At 47.9% G+C, this 17,671-nt stretch overlaps 1 protein-coding gene across 5 annotated transcripts in view; it reads left to right on the forward strand.

Annotated features, from left to right (window-relative positions):
- Window positions 1-488: 488 nt before the first annotated feature.
- Window positions 489-17,671, forward strand: part of AP1B1 (adaptor related protein complex 1 subunit beta 1) — a 62,717-nt gene continuing 45,534 nt past the window's right edge. For all 5 annotated transcript variants that reach the window (XM_050806788.1, XM_050806791.1, XM_050806789.1 and 2 more), the window contains exon 1: window positions 489-640. The gene's annotated coding sequence lies outside the window, so the exon portion shown is untranslated. The remainder of the gene's footprint in view (window positions 641-17,671) is intronic.

Consider the following 17,671-nt stretch of genomic DNA (forward strand, 5'->3'; position numbering starts at 1 on the left):
ATAAACAAGTAAATAATAAATAATTAGCCAGGCGTAGTGCTGCGCGCCTGTGCTCCCAGCTGCTTGCGAGGTTGAGGTGAGAGGATCACCTGAGCCCGGGAGGCGGAGGTTGTAGTGAGCCCAGATCTTCAAGCCACTGCACTCTAGCTTGGGCAACAGAGCAAGACCCTGTTTCAAACCAAAAAAAAAAAGAGTGACCTTGAGCAAAACGCTGCCCCTCTTAGAACTTCAGACTTGCCGTCTTTACACAGAAGATGGACTTCAAAGTCCCTACGATCTTGCCTGGCCCCCTCACGCTGAATTAACTGGCGGGCTGGTTTCCCAGGGGCTCTGCGGGAGACTGCAGCATAGCAGCGCCGCGGCTGCCGAGGGGTTAATACCGTTGGGCTCGGCCCCTTTTCTTGCCCCGCCCCACGGCCACCACCCCCGCCAGGGTTGTACCCTTGACCCCGCCTTCAGGCCTTGCGTCCACCGGAAGTACCGGCGCGCGGGCAGCTCACTTCCGCCCGGCAGGTGACAGCCGCGGGGCTCCGAGCCGCCGGCAGCTGGGACGCACCGGGAGAGCGAGAGGTGGAAGCCGCGGACATTTTGGTGCCAAGCCGAACCGAGCCGTGGCGTCGGGAGCTGTTGGGACCTGCGGGTGAGGAAGCGGGGACCTGGGCGAGCCAGGAGAAGAAGTGGGGCGGGGAGTCAGGGGTCCTAGGTGAGGGGTTTGCGGGGTCAGAGGTCATGAAGAGGACGCGGCGCTGCAGAGGCGCGAGCGGCGTCCCCAGCCAGAGGAGGAGGAAGGGCTGAGGGTTCGTTCATTCATTCGCTCCCACTTGGCCGCCGGCCTGTTCCTCCGCCGCCCCAGATCCGCAGCCCCTCCTGGGGCTCCCGCTCAGAGAGACTCTTAGACTTAGGCCCCGAGGAATTCCTCACTGGCCGGAGGGAAAACTCTTCGGGCTCTAGTTTCCTCTTTCAGGCTCACCCGCATGGCCATCCTGATGCCTCCTAGTTGTTCAGGGCGTTATCTCTTTGCCAAGGTTGAAAAAAAGGAAAGAAAGAAAGAAAAATTAGAAAACGGTCCCGTGCCGCCCGCCCGCGGCTAGGCACGGGCTTGGTCTTGTGTGTTGGAGCCTCTAAGACAACATGTTGACTGAATGGGGACACCGGTGATAATGCTACAAAATAACGACGGAGATGCTTGCTAGTGGCTATCGAGCCCCTTCTGTGTACCCGGCACTGTGCTAAACACTTTCCTTACAATGACACATTTAAACTTCACAGCAACCTTTGTGGGGATTAAAGATCCCTGTTTTATCGATGAGGACATTGAGGCACAGAGAGGTTAAATCACACATGTAAGGTCATTCGGGTAGTAGAGGCAAGGCCAGGTTTCCTGCCCAGGCTCTCAGGGACCTGCAAAGTACAGAGACAAAGGAAAGACTGGAGTAAGGTTGGGGAGTAGGGGATATTTAAGACTTTTAGCCGGGCCCAGTGGCTCATGCCTGTAATCCCAGCACTTTGGGAGGCTGAGGCGGGTGGATCACGAGGTCAGGAGTTCAAGACCAGCCTGACCAACATGGTGAAACCGTCTCAACTAAAAATACAAAAATTAGCTGGGTGTGGTGGCGCAAGCCTGTAATCCCAGCTACTTGGAAGGTTGAGGCAGGAGAATCGCTTGAACCCAGGAGGCAGAGGTTGTAGTGAGCCAAGATCGTGCCACTGCACTCCAGCCTGGGCCACAGAGTGAGACTCCATCTCAAAAAAAAAAAAAAAAAAGACTTTTAGCTGCCGTTGTATTTATTTGGATTTGTGTCAGGATGTAGCCTTATTGTTTTTTGTCTGATCTTCATAAGGGTCATTTGATTTGCTTTCTTTAGGATAAAATAATCCTGCAGACTGTTGCTATTAGTGATATCTCTCAGGGCAAGAGTCTAAGATTTTCCTGACTTTGGGGAACAGTGAGACACAAAACAGGCTATCCGTGAAAGCTATTTGAAGACTGTCCAGAACTTCTCTTCAGAGTGGTTGAGCTGCATTCCTTTTGGTCTAAAAAGAGAGGAACCACATGACCTCTAGGGGATCTTTTGGTCCTAGGTTCTGGAAGAAGGTACCCAGAGGAAGAATCTTTGCCTTTCTGAGAAATATGCAGGCCCCATGGCTTCTCGCCAGAGCTGAGCACATCTTACTTGGAAGGTGGTGCGATGGTTTGGTGGCTGAAGGACTAGGCTGTATGAATCTGAGCCTCATTCCATTGCGGATATTCACTTGCTTCAATTCTGCCTCAGTTTCCCTGACATCAACATGAGAAAGACCTGCCGCCTTCCTGTCTATTCCTAGGGGTATGAACCTGTGAATGAACCTGTGAGGGCTTCCACATGCTTCTGAAGAAAGCTGTATATAAATATTACTGTAATACCTTTTTTTTGTTTAGCTCTACGATCTGTTGTCCTAGTTCCATTGAATTCACAGAAACTTAATATTGTCACCTTACTCCCATCCTTCCAAGGGAGGATTTGAGATGAAGCAACTTGTCACAGAGGGTAGGAACATGAGCAGAGCTCAGAGCATGTGGTTTTCTGTCCTGAGTTGAGCCCACCAGTGTCCTCTGACCTCTTAGCAACTGTCATGAGGAGCAGCTTCAGTAGTTCTCAAAGAGTCAGATCCCTCAGAGGTTGTGTGGAGATCATCTGTTGAGTGTGGGTCAGTGGAGGCTTCCCCCTGAGCTGCTTCAAGAGCCCAGAGGTATGAAGGAAAGATCACTCGACTCCCAGTCAGTGAGCCCTGGGTTCAACCCCAGCTCCGCAGTTCAGCAGCTTCCTGGCAGTGTGACCTGACCTGGAAGGTTTACATAGGCTGGCCCTCCTTTACCTCAGCTCTAAAATCATACTGGCCACCCTCTCTGACTCCCCTACCCCTGCTTTGTGTGAGGGTTAGATGGGAAAATTTGTGTAGGGCCTGTGATTTTTGGGTGCTTTGACTCGAGGCTGACTGATGCCTGCTGGGGGGCCCGTGTCTGAGGAAGTCTGCCAGCCTTGGCTTCTGGAGCGTTACTTCCTTCTGCAAACAGAGACCTTAATGTACTCAGGACTTCTTCCACCCTTCTTGTTTCACTTCCTAAAAGTAGTTCAGAACAAGTTCAATTTGTTGGTCCTTCTGACTTTGAGCTTGGACTTGCATCTTTTTCTGGTTATTCTCTGAAACTCTTGCATTTCTTAACTGCCCGCTTCCCAGGAACTTCCCATGTCTGGCACCAAAGCCTGACGTGCTGACAATAAGCAAACATGGCTTGGGTTTTACACTTTGCTGTGTTTCTGAAAGTTGAGGGGACATTTGTGCCTTGCAGACATTTCTTTTTTTCGACAGGTCTTTTGCTTAAAAGAGATCGTTGATATTATCACAGCCCAGAAGTGATTTTTCTGTTCTTTATCTCTTCGCATAGAGAGGAACAAATACTCCTGAGAAAAAATGTCAGCAAAGCAGTTGGGGAATCCTTAAAGAAAATTCTGCTTGAAAATTCATCAGTGGCTCCTAGTTGCCCTCAGGCTAAAACTCACATTCCTTAACGTGACATTCAAGGCCCTTTGGACTCTGACCCCTGCCTAGCTCTCTTTCATCATCTCTCCTACTCCGTACTCACCTTTTCCCACGCTCCCGTCAACCTCAGCTGCTTGCTACTTCTGCAAGCCCCAACTCTTTTTTTTCTTTTTTTGAGGCAGGATCTTGGTTTGTTACCCAGACTGTAGTACAGTGGAGCTATCATAGCTCACTGCAGGCTCCAACTTGTGGGCCTGAATGATCCTCCCGCCTCAGCCTCCCAAGTAGCTAGGACTACAGGTGAGTGCCACTGTGCCTGGCAAATTGTTTTTATTTTTTGTAGAGACGGAGTCTTGCTATGTTGCTCAGGCTGGTCTCAAACCCCTGGCCTCAAGCAGTCCTTCCTTCCACCTGGGCCTCCCAAAGTGCTGGGATTACAGGTGTGAGCCACCACACCTGGCCTTCCAACTTTCTGCCTTTGCTTTGCGCTATTCCCTCTGCCTGAACACCATTTCCTGCTCTCCCAACCTTACCTGCTTAGCTGCAGTGCTACTTGGTTCTTCCCATCTGATCATCGCCCCGAAGTCTGAGCTGGATGCCCCTCCTTGATGTCCTGTGGCAAGGGTCACAGTGGGTTGTGATTGTTTACTTGGCTCTCTTCCAAGTAAATAGCTCTTTTTCTTTCTTTCTTTCTTTTTTTTTTTTTTTTTGAGACAGAGTCTTGCTTTTTCCTCCATGCTGGAGTGCAATGGCGCAATCTCAGCTCACTGCAACCTCTGCCTCCCGGGTTCAAGAGATTCTCTTGCCCTAACCTCCGGAGTAGCTAGGATTACAGGCGCCTGCCACCATGTTTGGCTAATTTTTGTATTTTTAGTGGAGGCAGGGTTTCACCATGTTGGCCAGGCTGGTCTTGAACTCCTGACCTCAAGTGAACCGCCCGCCTTGGCCTCCCAAAGTGCTGGGATTACAGGTGTGAGCCACCGCACCGGGCCAGTAAATAGCTCTTAATCCTTGATGAGGACCTGCCTTAACTATGTCTCCAGCACCCAGTGAGACGTCTGGTACATAGTTGGTGCTCAGCAGGTGTTCAATGAGTGAATGAATGAATATTGCATTGAATTGTTAGGATTCCTTGACTCCTAAGGGATTCAAAGCACTTTCCAGATTATCTCCTCTCCATCCTCATGTCACCTCATAGAGACAGGGAGAAATCTGATCAGTGCTGAGACTACTTTCAAACTACAGTTGCTACCACCAGACAGCCGCCAGAGTGTTTCAGGGCTTCCAGAGGCCTGGGAATCTGGTACCGAGCAGAGAAGTGGTAAACTCTCTCTCAGTAGTAGTAATAGTGGCTAACATTTATCAGGCATTTTGTGGGCTGGGCACTGCTAAGGGCTAGGTGTGTATTGACTTGTTTTGGCCTCACAAACCCCTCAGGCGTGTAACACTGCAGTTCCCATTTTACAGTTGTGCTGCAGTTGTGCCTGTTTGCTTTGTAGAGCCTGGGAGAGCCCCTGTCCTACCTGCTATGGCTGCCTTCACCTACCCACTCCTTGTGTTTAGATTGTCCCCTCTTATATAGTGGAGCTGAGGAAGGACTTGGCTATGGTTCTACACTCCTATGCCTCATGCTGTCTGGGTCTTTAGCCTTGAACTTGACTTCTGACCTCTGTCAGGAAGGGAGGCCTCTCCTAGTTATGGTATGAGTGTAGCCTAACTCTGGGTTGACCCCACAAGGCCCAGAGTTCATCAGTTACTGGGATGCCTTAGTCACTGAGCCCCCGGGTTACCACCAGTTACCACAGTCCGCCCTGTGGACTCGGAGCTGGAAGGTGGTAGGTTTGTACCTGATGTAAATGACGAGTTGATGGGTGCAGCACACCAACACGGCACAAGTATACATATGTAACAAACCTGCACGTTGTGCACATGTACCCTAGAACTTAAAGTATAATTAAAAAAAAAAAGAAAGTCAGGTCTCAAAAGCTTTAAAACTGAACCTTCATTGTTCATTTTTGGCATTTCAGTAACTGAGTTCCGTAGCAGAATAGACATACTTTTTACCACACCCTCCTTACATTTAGGATCTTAAGCATATTGCGAGTGGAATAACACAATTTCAGTAGAGCCAGCCTTGGGTCTGCTGCTGTGGTGGTCTTCATTGCCTGATCCCCGAGTGTTGGGTGGCTGGCTGCTGGGACACTGAGGACAGAGACTTCCTAAGTCCAGCATTCATTCGGTATTTATCGAGGCCTGCTAATGCCTGATGCTGGCCTATGCTGATAGGTCAACAGGCCAGATGTGGCTTCAGGCTTCAGATAAGCCCTCGAGTTGCTTACTTCATTCTAGCGGGAGAGAGAGACAAAGAAGTAGAGAAAAAAAGCAATGATTAGAAAAACCAATAAGCCACGAGGGAAATAAAAGGCATAGCAGCCAGAGCCTGTTAAAATATAAGTCAGATGTCAGGATTCCTCTGCTCAAAACCCTCCAGTGGCTCCAGCTCACTCAGTAAAAGCCAGAGACCTCATGCTTGCTCATAAGGCCTCCTGCATTCTCCTGTGACTTCCTGACCCACTATTTCCTCATTGCTCACTCAGCCACATTCACTTCCCTGCTGTTCCTCAGACACGCCAGGCACATACTCACCTTTGCACTGGCGATCTCTTTTGTTTGGTAGCCTCTTCCCCAGACAGTGTCACCTGTCACCTTCTCAAGGAGGCCTTCTACGGCCACCCTAGTTAAATTTTAACTTCCCTTCCTCCCCTCTCCCCTCCCTATCCTCCTTCCCTCCTCTTTTTTGCCTCCATAGTGTTCATCACTATCTAAGATGTTGTGTATTTTACTCATTTATCTTGCTTACAGTCTCTTTCCCCCATTATGATGTAAACTCCATGTAGGGAAGGATGTCTGTTTCTTTCACTGCTGCATTCCCAATCTGTAGAAATGTTTCTGGTGGCCGGGCGCGGTGGCTCAAGCCTGTAATCCCAGCACTTTGGGAGGCCGAGACGGGCGGATCACGAGGTCAGGAGATCGAGACCATCCTGGCTAACACGGTGAAACCCCATCTCTACTAAAAAATACAAAAAACTAGCCGGGCGAAGTGGCGGGCGCCTGTGGTCCCAGCTACTCGGGAGGCTGAGGCAGGAGAATGGCGTAAACCCGGGAGGTGGAGCTTGCAGTGAGCTGAGATCCGGCCACTGCACTCCAGCCTGGGCGACAGAGCCAGACTCAGTCTCAAAAAAAAAAAAAAAAAAAAAAGAAATGTTTCTGGTACACAGAAGATACTCAGGAAATGTATGAATAAGAATACTGGAGGATGTGACAGAGAATACCTTCTTAAGATTGTACATGCATGGCCAGGTGCAGTGGCTCATGCCTGTAATCCCAGCTACTTGGGAGGCTGAGGTGGGAGGATCACCTGAGGCCAGGAGTTCAAGACCACCCTGGATAATTTAGCGAGACTCCACAAAAAACTTGAAAAGATTAGCTGGGCATGGCATATGCCAGTAGTCCCAGCTACTCAGGAGGCTGAAGCAGAAGGATTGCTTGAGCCCAGTAGTTCGATGCTGCAGTGAGCTATGATCACACCACTGCACTCTAGCCTGGGTGACAGAGCAAGACTGTCTGTCTCTAAGAAAAAAAAAAAAAGATAGTACATGCAGGAAAGGTTTTTTTTTTTTGTTTGTTTATTTTTTTAAGCATCAGAGGTATCACGCTGGAAGGGAAGGTGTCTTTGAAGTGAAGTCATCTAAGCTGAGATTTGAAGGATAAATTGGAGCAGTTAGGAGGGGATAATCCAAGCAGAAGGATCAGCAAGGATAGAGATAGTGAAGAGTTGGCTGTTAGAGGAACAAAGAAGGCATGTGGGCCTGGAGGCAAAGACCTGGTACTTATATCCTGTGCCAGAGCCCCCTGACCTTCTGCAGCTCTGTCACTCTGAGCTGATACCTGTGGGAGCAGGTGACAGTGGCTTGGCTTCACTGAACATTTCTCCCACTGGAGATGTTGCCACCTGATCTTCTACCCTTGCCCTTTCTTCTCTCTCTCATAATTTATTCACTTACCTTCCATTTATTGGCTGTAAATGGGCTAGGGGTCTGGCATGTTCGATTTCAGTATAGTCAGAATAGCTTGACAATCAGAGCAGATGTATCTCTGATCCTGAATAACCCAGTGAATGGAACATTGAGAAGCTGCTCTAGCAGAGGTTGGTTTACAAAACATGAAATTTGCCCAAGAAGAGAGTTGAGCACTGATCGTTCAGCTATTTATTGAACACCTGTTTGCCAGGTACCAGCCTAGGAGTTAGGAATATGATAGTGAACAAAATGGACAAAATCCTTACCCCCATTTACATTATGGAATTTATAGGGGGAGAAAAAATAGACAACGAAAGTATATTTTACAGTATGTAGGTAATAGGTAATAAGTACTTCTAAGGGAAAAAGAGCAAAGAGGTGGGTTTTTTTTTGTTTGTTTGTTTTTTGAGACGGAGTCTCGCTGTGTTGCCCAGGCTGGAGTGCAGTGGTGCAATCTCGGCTCACTGCAAACTCCACCTCCTGGGTTCACGCCATTCTCCTGCCTCAGCCTCCCGAGTAACTGGGACTACAGGTGCCTGCCACCACACCCAGCTAATTTTTTGTATTTTTGGTAGAGACGGGGTTTCACCATGTTAGCCAGGATGGTCTCGATCTCCTGACCTTGTGATCTGCCCACTTCTGCCTCCCAAAGTGCTGGGATTACAGGCGTGAGCCACTGTGCCTGGCCGGGGGGGGTGTACAATTTTAAATAAAGTGGTCAAAGAAGGCCTCAATGAGAAGATGACGTTTGAGCCAAAACCTAAAGAGGTGAGGGACTGAGCCATGAGGCTGTCTGGAGAAAGAGCCTTCCTGGCAAAGTGAATAGCATGGGCGAAGGTCCTGGGGTGGATGCCTGTTGTGTTCAAGGATCAGTAAAGAGGCCTGTGCAGCTGGAACTGAGGTAATGATGGAGAGAAGAGTTCCAAGGGTAATGGCCAGCAGGGTGCACGTGTGAGAGAGAAGGGGCATGCATCTCTTACAGGGCCTGTGGGCTATGAGGCCATGGTAGGGACTTTTTCTTTTACTATGAGTAAGAGAACCATTGGAGGACGTTGAGCAGAGGGATGCTACTGTCTGACTTAGACTGTAAAAGGATCATCCTGGTTGTTGCTGAGATGGGGTGTCAGCAGAGCAGTGTGGGAGCAGCTTTGTTAGCACTCAGTGGAAGGTGATGCTGTCCTGGAGCTGGGGGGTAGTGATGGAGCTAGTGAGAAGCTGCTCATGGATTCTAGATTCATTTTGAAGGTCGGAATCCAATAGGATTTGCCGATAGATTTAAGGGAGAGTATGTTGTTAAGGGTGACTCAGGTTTTTAGCCTGAGGCCCTCTTAAAGATAGTGCTGGCAAGAACTAGATGATGTAGGCTGCAGGGTGAGCCAGTTGGGGAAAGGAAGGAAGCAGAAGGTCAGTTTTTATCACATTAAGTTTGAGCTGCCTGCTAGTCATCTCCACAGTAATGTGGAGATGTCAGGTAGACAGTTTGGACATCTGTGCTGGGGGTTCTGGGGAGAGGTTGGGCTATGTGGATAGTATGCAAAGCTGTGATACTGGATGATCCACCAAAGAGGCAAAATAGCATAGATGGGGAGGAGAAGAGGTACCAGGCCTGAGCCCTGGGGCACACAGTGTTGAAGGAGAAGGAGAGGAACAAGCAAAGGAGACTGAGAAAGCGCAGACAGTGGCGTAGGAGGGCAGGCAGAGAGCATGGCATCCTGGCATTTGAGGGAAGACAGGATTTCGGGGAGAAGGGAGTGATCAGTAGTGTCAAATGCTTATCAGCATGAGACTTGTCATTTGACAAGACCATTGTGTCTTCTGCTGGCAGGACCCAACACACCTGGCATCCAGGACCATTTCTGAACCTCATTCTCCCTTCCCTAGCCTCGCCTGCTCCTTTCCCTTCCAGGTCCTTTCCTTCAGCCAGGCAGGGGCTCACAGACTTCTTGTTTTGGCCATAGGTAAATCACTCATCTCTCAGTGTCTCTAATTCCTCATTTTTTAAGTGAATTACCTTGAGAATTAAAATGAGAAGGGTTGTAAATCACTTAGCAAGATTGTTGCTAGTAAATCAGCTAGTGTTGATTTAATTGTTGCCAGTTCCCTCTCTTGTCACATTGGCAATTTCGTGGTGCGCCTCTGCCACCTCCACTCTTGCCTTTCTAAATCTGACCTGTCTTTTCGTGTCCAGCCAAGCCTCTCTTCATCTAAGAGAACTTCCCTTGCTGCTCCACCTATCTCAGAACCCTCCTCCTCTGGAGGCATGATCACTCTGCCATTCCCCTGAAGTCCTTTACCTGGCCTCTAAATCTGTAAGAGCTCAGTGAGAAAAGACTGTCTTTTGTTTACTGGGTGCTTCTGTGTGGGGTACAGTTCCAGGCATGGAGTGGATGGTGCTCTACACTCTTAATTTGACAGATCTTTAGAAAGTCTCCCCATTACATAGATGGGAAGACTGAGACCACAAAGAGCCTTGTTCTGTAGTCTCTGACCTCTTTCTCCTCATCTCGATTAATTTAAGTACTGTTCAGAAGAAGCCTTACTTTATTTTCAAGTCCAGAGGAACTTTTCTTTTTCTTTTTTTGAGATGGAGTCTTGCTCTGTCACCCAGGCCGGAGTGCAGTGGTGTGATTTCAGGTTCCAGCGATTCTCCTGCCTCAGCCTCCTGAGCAGTTGGGACTATAGGTATGAGCAACCATGTCCAGCTAATTTTTGTATTTTTAGTAGAGATGGGTTTCGTCATGTTGGCCAAGCTGGTCTCGAACTCCTGACCTCAAGTGATCTGCCCGCCTCGGTCTCCTAAAGTGCTGGGATTACAGGCATGAGCCACTGTACCCACCACTTTTTTTTCTTTACAGCGGATCTTTCCACACATTACTGCTTATAGATCAGTTGAGAACTGGTATGTGATTCTAGAATGAAGTTCTAGAGACTCAAAGCCAATATAAGAACGTTTGCATGTGACATTTGTCTGCCTTTAGTTCCTTTTCATTCTGAAGTCTTTAATTGCTAATGGGCCTCAGGAGATTGACCTTTTTTTTTTTTTTTTTTTTTTTTTTTTTTTTTTTGAGACAGAGTCTCGCTCTGTCACCCAGGCTGGAGCGCAGTGGTGCAATCTCAGCTCACTGCAAGCTCCGCCTCCCAGGTTCACACCATTCTCCTGCCTCAGCCTCCCGAGTAGCTGGGACTACGGGCGCCCGCCACCATGCCCAGCTAATTTTTTGTATTTTTAGTAGAGGTGGGGTTTCACCATGTTAGCCAGGATGGTCTCGATCTCCTGACCTCGTGATCCGCCCGCCTTGGCCTCCCAAAGTGCTGGGATTGCAGGAGTGAGCCACTGCGCCTGGCCCAACTTTTTTTTTTTTTTGAGACAAGGTCTCTCTCTGTTGCCCAGGCTGGAGTGCAGTGTCACATTCATAGCTCACTGCAGCCTCAACCTCCCAGGCTCAAGCAATCCTCCCACCTCAGGCTCCTGTAGCTGGTACTACAGATGTGTGCCACCACACCTGGCTAATTGTATTTTTTATAGAGGTGGGGTTTCACTGTGTTGCCCAGGCTGGTCTCGAACTCCTGTGCTCAAGCAATCTGCCTGCCTCGGCCTCACAAAATGCTGGGATTACAAGTGTGGGCCACCGTGCCCGGCCAGATTGATTTTGACTAATCAGTTTTCATGGAAATCCCAGGAGGCCCGTAACTGGGCAAGCGCATCCAGACAGGCTTTCACTAGGCACATGACCAAACTTGACATTCCCTGTTGAACAAACTGGATGGGCTGACCCTAAAATAACCTGTAATTCAACATCTGAGGGACTCTGCAGAGATGTGTGGCAACCCATTTCACATACCCTTTAACCTAGAGCATGTATGTTTCTGCCAGGGCTTCATTCAGAGAGAAGCAGTTGCCTTGCTGGACAGAGTGGGACACGTGTGACCTTATTAGGGGGCAGCAGTGGAGAGTGTTGGCACTGCCATTTTCTAGCTGTGTAACTCCAAACAAATGCCTTGACCTCCCTGGTACTTCAATTTCCTCACCTGTAAACTTGTGATAATATTAAAACCTTCATGGATTATCGTGAAGACTAACTTTTTTTTTTTTTTTTTTTGGAGACCGAGTCTCACACTGTCACCCGGGCTGGAGTGCAGTGGCGCGATCTTTTTTTTTTTTTTTTTTGAGACGGAGTCTCGCTCTGTCACCCAGGCTGGAGTGCAGTGGCCGGATCTCAGCTCACTGCAAGCTCCGCCTCCTGGGTTTATGCCATTCTCCTGCCTCAGCCTCCCGAGTAGTACCAGCTACTGGGACTACAGGCACCCGCCACCTCGCCCAGCTAGTTTTTTTGTATTTTTTAGTAGAGACAGGGTTTCACCGTGTTAGCCAGGATGGTCTCGATCTCCTGACCTCGTGATCCGCCTGCCTCGGCCTCCCAAAGTGCTGGGATTACAGGCTTGAGCCACCGCGCCCAGCGAGTGGCGCGATCTTGATTCACTACAACCTCCGCCTCCCAGGATCAAGCGATTCTGCTGCCTCAGCCTCCAGAGTAGCTGAGACTACAAGCGTGTGCCACCACGCCTGGCTAATTTTTTGTATTTTAGTGTAGACAGGGTTTTCAACATGTTGCCCAGGCAGGTCTCAAACTCCTGACCTCATGATCCGCCAGCCTCGGCCTCCCAAAGTGCTGGGATTAACAGACATGAATCACCGCGCCCTGCCATGAGGACTAACTTTAAAGCTCTTTACATAGTGTCTGTCACATGATGCACATCCATTTGCCATTACTACTACCACTGCCACTTTTGTTCCAAATTTCATGCTGAGCCTAAAGAACACAGATTATTTTCTCATAGTTATTGAACTGACTTGAAAGAGCCTGTCTGAGTTCGGTAACCACGTTTTCTCAGAGAGAAAGTCTGAAATCTGGTTTTTCTACTGCTGACTCACCTTTTAGTCTTCCAGCTGGCCTTACCTGTTTCCCTGTCTGTTAACTTTACAGTTTACTTAAGTATTTACCTATAAGGACCTTTTTTTTTTTTTTTTTTTTTTTTTTTTTTTGAGACAGGCTCTCACTCTGTCGCCCAGGCTGGAGTGCAGTGGCACAGTCTTGGCTCATTGCAACCCCCACCTCCCGGGTTCAAGCGATTCTTCCACCTCAGCCTCCCGAGTAGCTGGGATTACAGGCACCTGCCACCACACCCAGCTAATTTTTGTATTTTCAGTAAAGACAGGGTTTTACCATGTTGGCCGGGCTGGTCTCAAACTCCTGACCTCAAATGATCCTATCTCAGCCTCCCAAAGTGCTGGATTATGGGCATGAGCCAACATGCCCGGCCCCTTTTCCTGTTTAAAAGGAAATTGTCAGACAAATGAGGAGTGGTGAGTAGCATCATCATCTCTAACGAACTCTAAGCTTTGTAGAAGCAGGTACACAGTCCAGGGCATGGCACAGAGTAGGGGAATACTTGTCAAATGAATTAACCTCAGCCCTTGAAACAGAACCAAAGCAGCAAAACACATAGAATGAACGAAGTTTGGCCTTTCTGCTTCAAATGAAGAAGAAACAGTGGCATCACCCCAGCCCCTTTTTTTCACTCTTCCCTAACTTCCTCTTGACCGTGCATGAGCTAACAGGTTCTATGGAGCAGGTTTCTGACAGCTATTTATTCATTAGGGAAGTGTTAACAGTGGCAGTTCCAGTACCAAAGTTGGGAGCCACCAACATAGACCTTCAGAGATCAGTTTTTCCTGCCTGAATATCCTTGAGTTCAGAGATAGACATGCAGCTGGATCTGACCTTGTGAAACATCTCTTTCCCCTTTTCCTTTCCTAAAGCTTTTTCTCTGGCTCATCTCACCACACTGATGGTCTCCTTCATTAATTCACTGAGTGCCAAGAGTGTGCAGTGCCTTGTGCTGCCACCATCAACTTCACACTTCTCATCTGATTGAAGAGCATGGGCTGCTCTGACATGAATCACTGCCCTGAGACTAGAAAAGGCCTTCGCCTGACATTGACTGGCCATTTGGAGAAATTAAAACGCTCTGTTGTTTGGCTTCTTACTGTTTTTCTTCCTACTGAAGACCTAATGGGGTTTGCTGGCCTTGGCTGCATTCTGAATTTGTTCTCTTTTTTTCCCCTTGGAAACATCTGTCATGCTCTTAGAATGATCATACTCTACTTCCTCATGTTTGACACCTGGGAAGAACACTCATTGGTAGGGAAATGGGCCCCTCATCCAGCAGAGAATCATAGAATGTGAGATATGGGAGGGACTTATCATTCAGTAGACTGGTTTTCAGGCTTTGCTCCATAGAACCACGGGATGTCTGAAGGGCCCTGGTGAGGATGGGGAGAGGTAGGCATAGTGAAATGAGCCAGGCTCTAGGCCTCCCACCCTTCCTTCCACCAGAACAGTTCCACTTTTATCTGTTTGAAATGGTTTAAGAGTAGAGAGGGACTTGAGCCATTGATTAATCATATTCTTTTGTTTGACATTTGGAGAAAGGCAGGCCCGGAGATGGAGGGAGTTGCCCAGGGTCAACAGCTGTTGGTAGTAGGGCCCGATTTCCCAGCAGCCATCTGACATTGGATCAGCCTTGCCATGTTAACTGCAAAGCCTTATGTTCCCGGTCTGGTCTGCCCAGTCATCACTGTCTGGCACTTGTCACAGAGCTCTCTCATCTTGATCTGTTTTGGGCCCTTGGTTTTGTAGCTTCTCTGTGAAACTGTCTTTTCATTCATTTTGCCAGCAAACATTTGGTGAGCTCCTAGAATGTGGCAGGCATCGTGGCAGTCACCAGGTTGATAGCATTCAACAGGACAGATCCCAAATTAGGGAAGGAAGTCTGTGGGGAAATCTGAGATACCTTTTTTTTTTTCGTGATGGAGTCTCACTGTGTCACCCAGGCTGGAGTGCAATGGCACAGTCTCAGCTCCCTACAACCTCTGCCTCCCAGGTTCAAGCGATTTTCCTGCCTCAGCCTCTCGAGTAGCTGGGACTACAGGCATGTCCCACCACACCCAGCTAATTTTTTTTGTATTTTTAGTAGAGACGGGGTTCCACCTGCCTCGGCCTCCCAAAGTGCTGGGATTACAGGCGTGAGCCACCATGCCCAGCCAGAACTGCCTCGTTCTTTTGCATGGATGCCTAGTATTCCACCATGCTGTGGAATGTCCGTATGCTGTGCTGTCATTTTATTTATTTATAGAGTTGGGGTCTTACTGTGTTGCCCAGGCTGGCCTCAAACTCCTGGGCTCAAACTATCCTCACCATTAAGCCTCCTGAGTAGCTGGAGCCACAGATGTGCCCAGCTCTGCTGTGCTATCATTTTTTAAACCAGTCCTGTGGTAGGACATTTATAGTATTTTGCTATTAGAAAGGATGCTGCATGAATAATTTTGTATCTACATAGTTTTCCACATGTAGAGTCCTAGAAGCAGAATTACTGGGTCAACGGGTAAGGACCTTTGCAATTTTAATGACTGTTACCAATTTGCTTCAGAGGTTGTAGCGTTTCAGACTGTCACTAGCCTCAAATGAGGGCGCCTAATCACCCATGTCAGCACCAACATGGGGTGTTACTAGACTCGAGTCTTTATCAGTTCAGCAGCTGACAGGTGATATTTCACAGTAGTTTCAGTTTCTGTGTCTCTTATAAATAAGCTTGAACCATTATATTAATTCACTTTCTGTGAACTGTCCACATCCTCTGCCATTCTCCTATTTGTAGTCACTTTTTATATAGGAAAATAGGCCTTGTCTGCAGCGTGATGCAAATGTTTGTGAGTATGTTTATCGTACGTCTTTTGGCTTTTTATTATGTTTTTGGCCATGCAGGAAAACTCGATTTTTATGGAATTGAATTCATGGCTCAGATTTCCAGATTTGATGTCACACTCCAAAGGCTTTATTTCCTCTGGATGCAATGTTTCATTCTTCCTTTCTTCTCCAGATTTGAGTTTTATTTTGTTATTTTTTAAAAACAAATTTTTTTTTTTTAGACAGTGTCTTGCTCTGTTGCCCAGGCTGGAGTGCAGTGGCACCAATCTTGGCTCACTGCAACGTCTGCCTCCCGGGTTCAAGCGATTCTCCCGCCTCAGCCTCCCAAGTAGCTGTGATTACAGGCATGCACCGCCACCGCCATGTCAGGCTAATTTTTTGTATTTTTAGTAGAGATGGGGTTTTGCCATGTTGGCCAGGCTGGTCTTGAACTCCTGACCTCAGGTGATCCACCCACCTCAGCCTCCCAAAGTGCTGGGATTATACATGTGAGCCACCTTGCCTGGGCTTTTTTGTTTGTTTGTTTGAGACCGAGTCTTGCTCTGTCACCCGGGCTGGAGTGCAGTGTGCCATCTCAGCTTGCTGCAACCTCTACCTCCTAGGTTCAAGCGATTCTTGTGCCTCAGCCTCCCATGTAGCTGGGATTACAGGCGCCCACCACCATTCCCAGCTAATTTTTGTATTTTTAGTAGAGACGGGTTTCACCATGTTAGCCAGGCTGTTCGCGAACTCCTGGCCGCAGGTGTTCCAACCGCCTTAGCCTCCAAAAGTGCTGGGATTACAGGCATGAGCCTCTGTGCCCAACACATTTTAAAAAATGTCTGTTTAATTTACACCAAGTGAAATGCTTGGCTCTTAAGTGTACAGGGTGTCCAGTATCTGCATCAAGATATAGATCATTTTTATTACTGCAAGGGCCCTTCATGCCCGCTTTCAGTCCTTCCCACCCAGAAGCATCCACTGACCTGACTTCTATCACCATAGCTTAGGTTTGCCTCTTAGAGCTTTGTTCAAATGAAATCTTGTGATATTTATGATGTGTACATTTTTTCTTGTCAACATGGTTTCAATCTCAGATTAGCCCTTGTCAGAAGAAATATGTGAAATACATAGGCAGGTACAGCAGTCCCTGCCCCCCTCTTTTTTCTTTTTTTGAGACACGGTCTCACTCTGTCACCCAGGCTGGAGTGCAGTAGTGCAATCTTGGCTCACTGCAACCTCCTACCTCCCGGACTCAAGCAGTCCTCCCACCTCCGCCTCCTGAGTAGATGGGACTACAGGTGTGCACCACCATGCTAATTTGGTAGAGACAGGGTTTCACCATATTGCCCAGGCCAGTCTCAAACTCGTGGCCTCAAGCAATCCGCCCGCCTTGGCCTCCCAAGGTGCTGGGATTCACAGGTGTGACCCACAACACCCGGCTTGATCTCCCCATTTTAAAGAGGGAAGTTGAATTATAGGGATGAAGTAGACTCAGTTCAGCATACTTTCCTTTTAAAGGTTGTCACCACCGCCAGGCCGGGCGCGGTGGCTCAAGCCTGTAATCCCAGCACTTTGGGAGGCCGAGACGGGCGGATCACAAGGTCAGGAGATCGAGACCATCCTGGCTAACATGGTGAAACCCCGTCTCTACTAAAAATACAAAAAAACTAGCCGGGCGAGGTGGCGGGCGCCTGTAGTCCCAGCTACTCGGGAGGCTGAGGCAGGAGAATGGCGTAAACCCGGGAGGCGGAGCTTGCAGTGAGCTGAGATCCGGCCACTGCACTCCAGCCTGGGCGACAGAGCGAGACTCCGTCTCAAAAAAAAAAAAAAAAAAAAAAAAAGGTTGTCACCAATTTTGAGACATTGGAGAAAAATTGAAATACTATATTCAGTACCCATTTTCTTATGTTTTTATTTTTTTCATTCTCAAAGGAGGTGATTTTCTTATGTTTTAAACATAGATTTAAATTCATTTTATTAGCTTAAAACACAGATAGTCTATATTTTCTTGTTCCTAAAATTAGATCTATAAAGACAAAATTTGAAAAATACTGAGAACTTTTTTTCCTTTAAGCCTAACCCTAATTTCAGCAACTAAAAACCAAAGTCTTTAGATGGAAATATTTTTTCTTCTTCCCTTTTTTTCCTTAGGACCTAGGACCTCATTTTCCCTCTCTTAGATCATGTTACATCTTTGTCCCTGGACATTGTTTCCAAAAGTCTCACCAAGGGCTTCTTTATACATCTAGAAAACATAAGAGAGAAAACTACTGTATTTTAGGCTTTATTGCTCAGTTTTTTTTTTTCTTTTTCTTTTTT

Source organism: Macaca thibetana, chromosome 10, assembly GCF_024542745.1.
Source record: "Macaca thibetana thibetana isolate TM-01 chromosome 10, ASM2454274v1, whole genome shotgun sequence".
NCBI lineage: Eukaryota > Metazoa > Chordata > Mammalia > Primates > Cercopithecidae > Macaca > Macaca thibetana.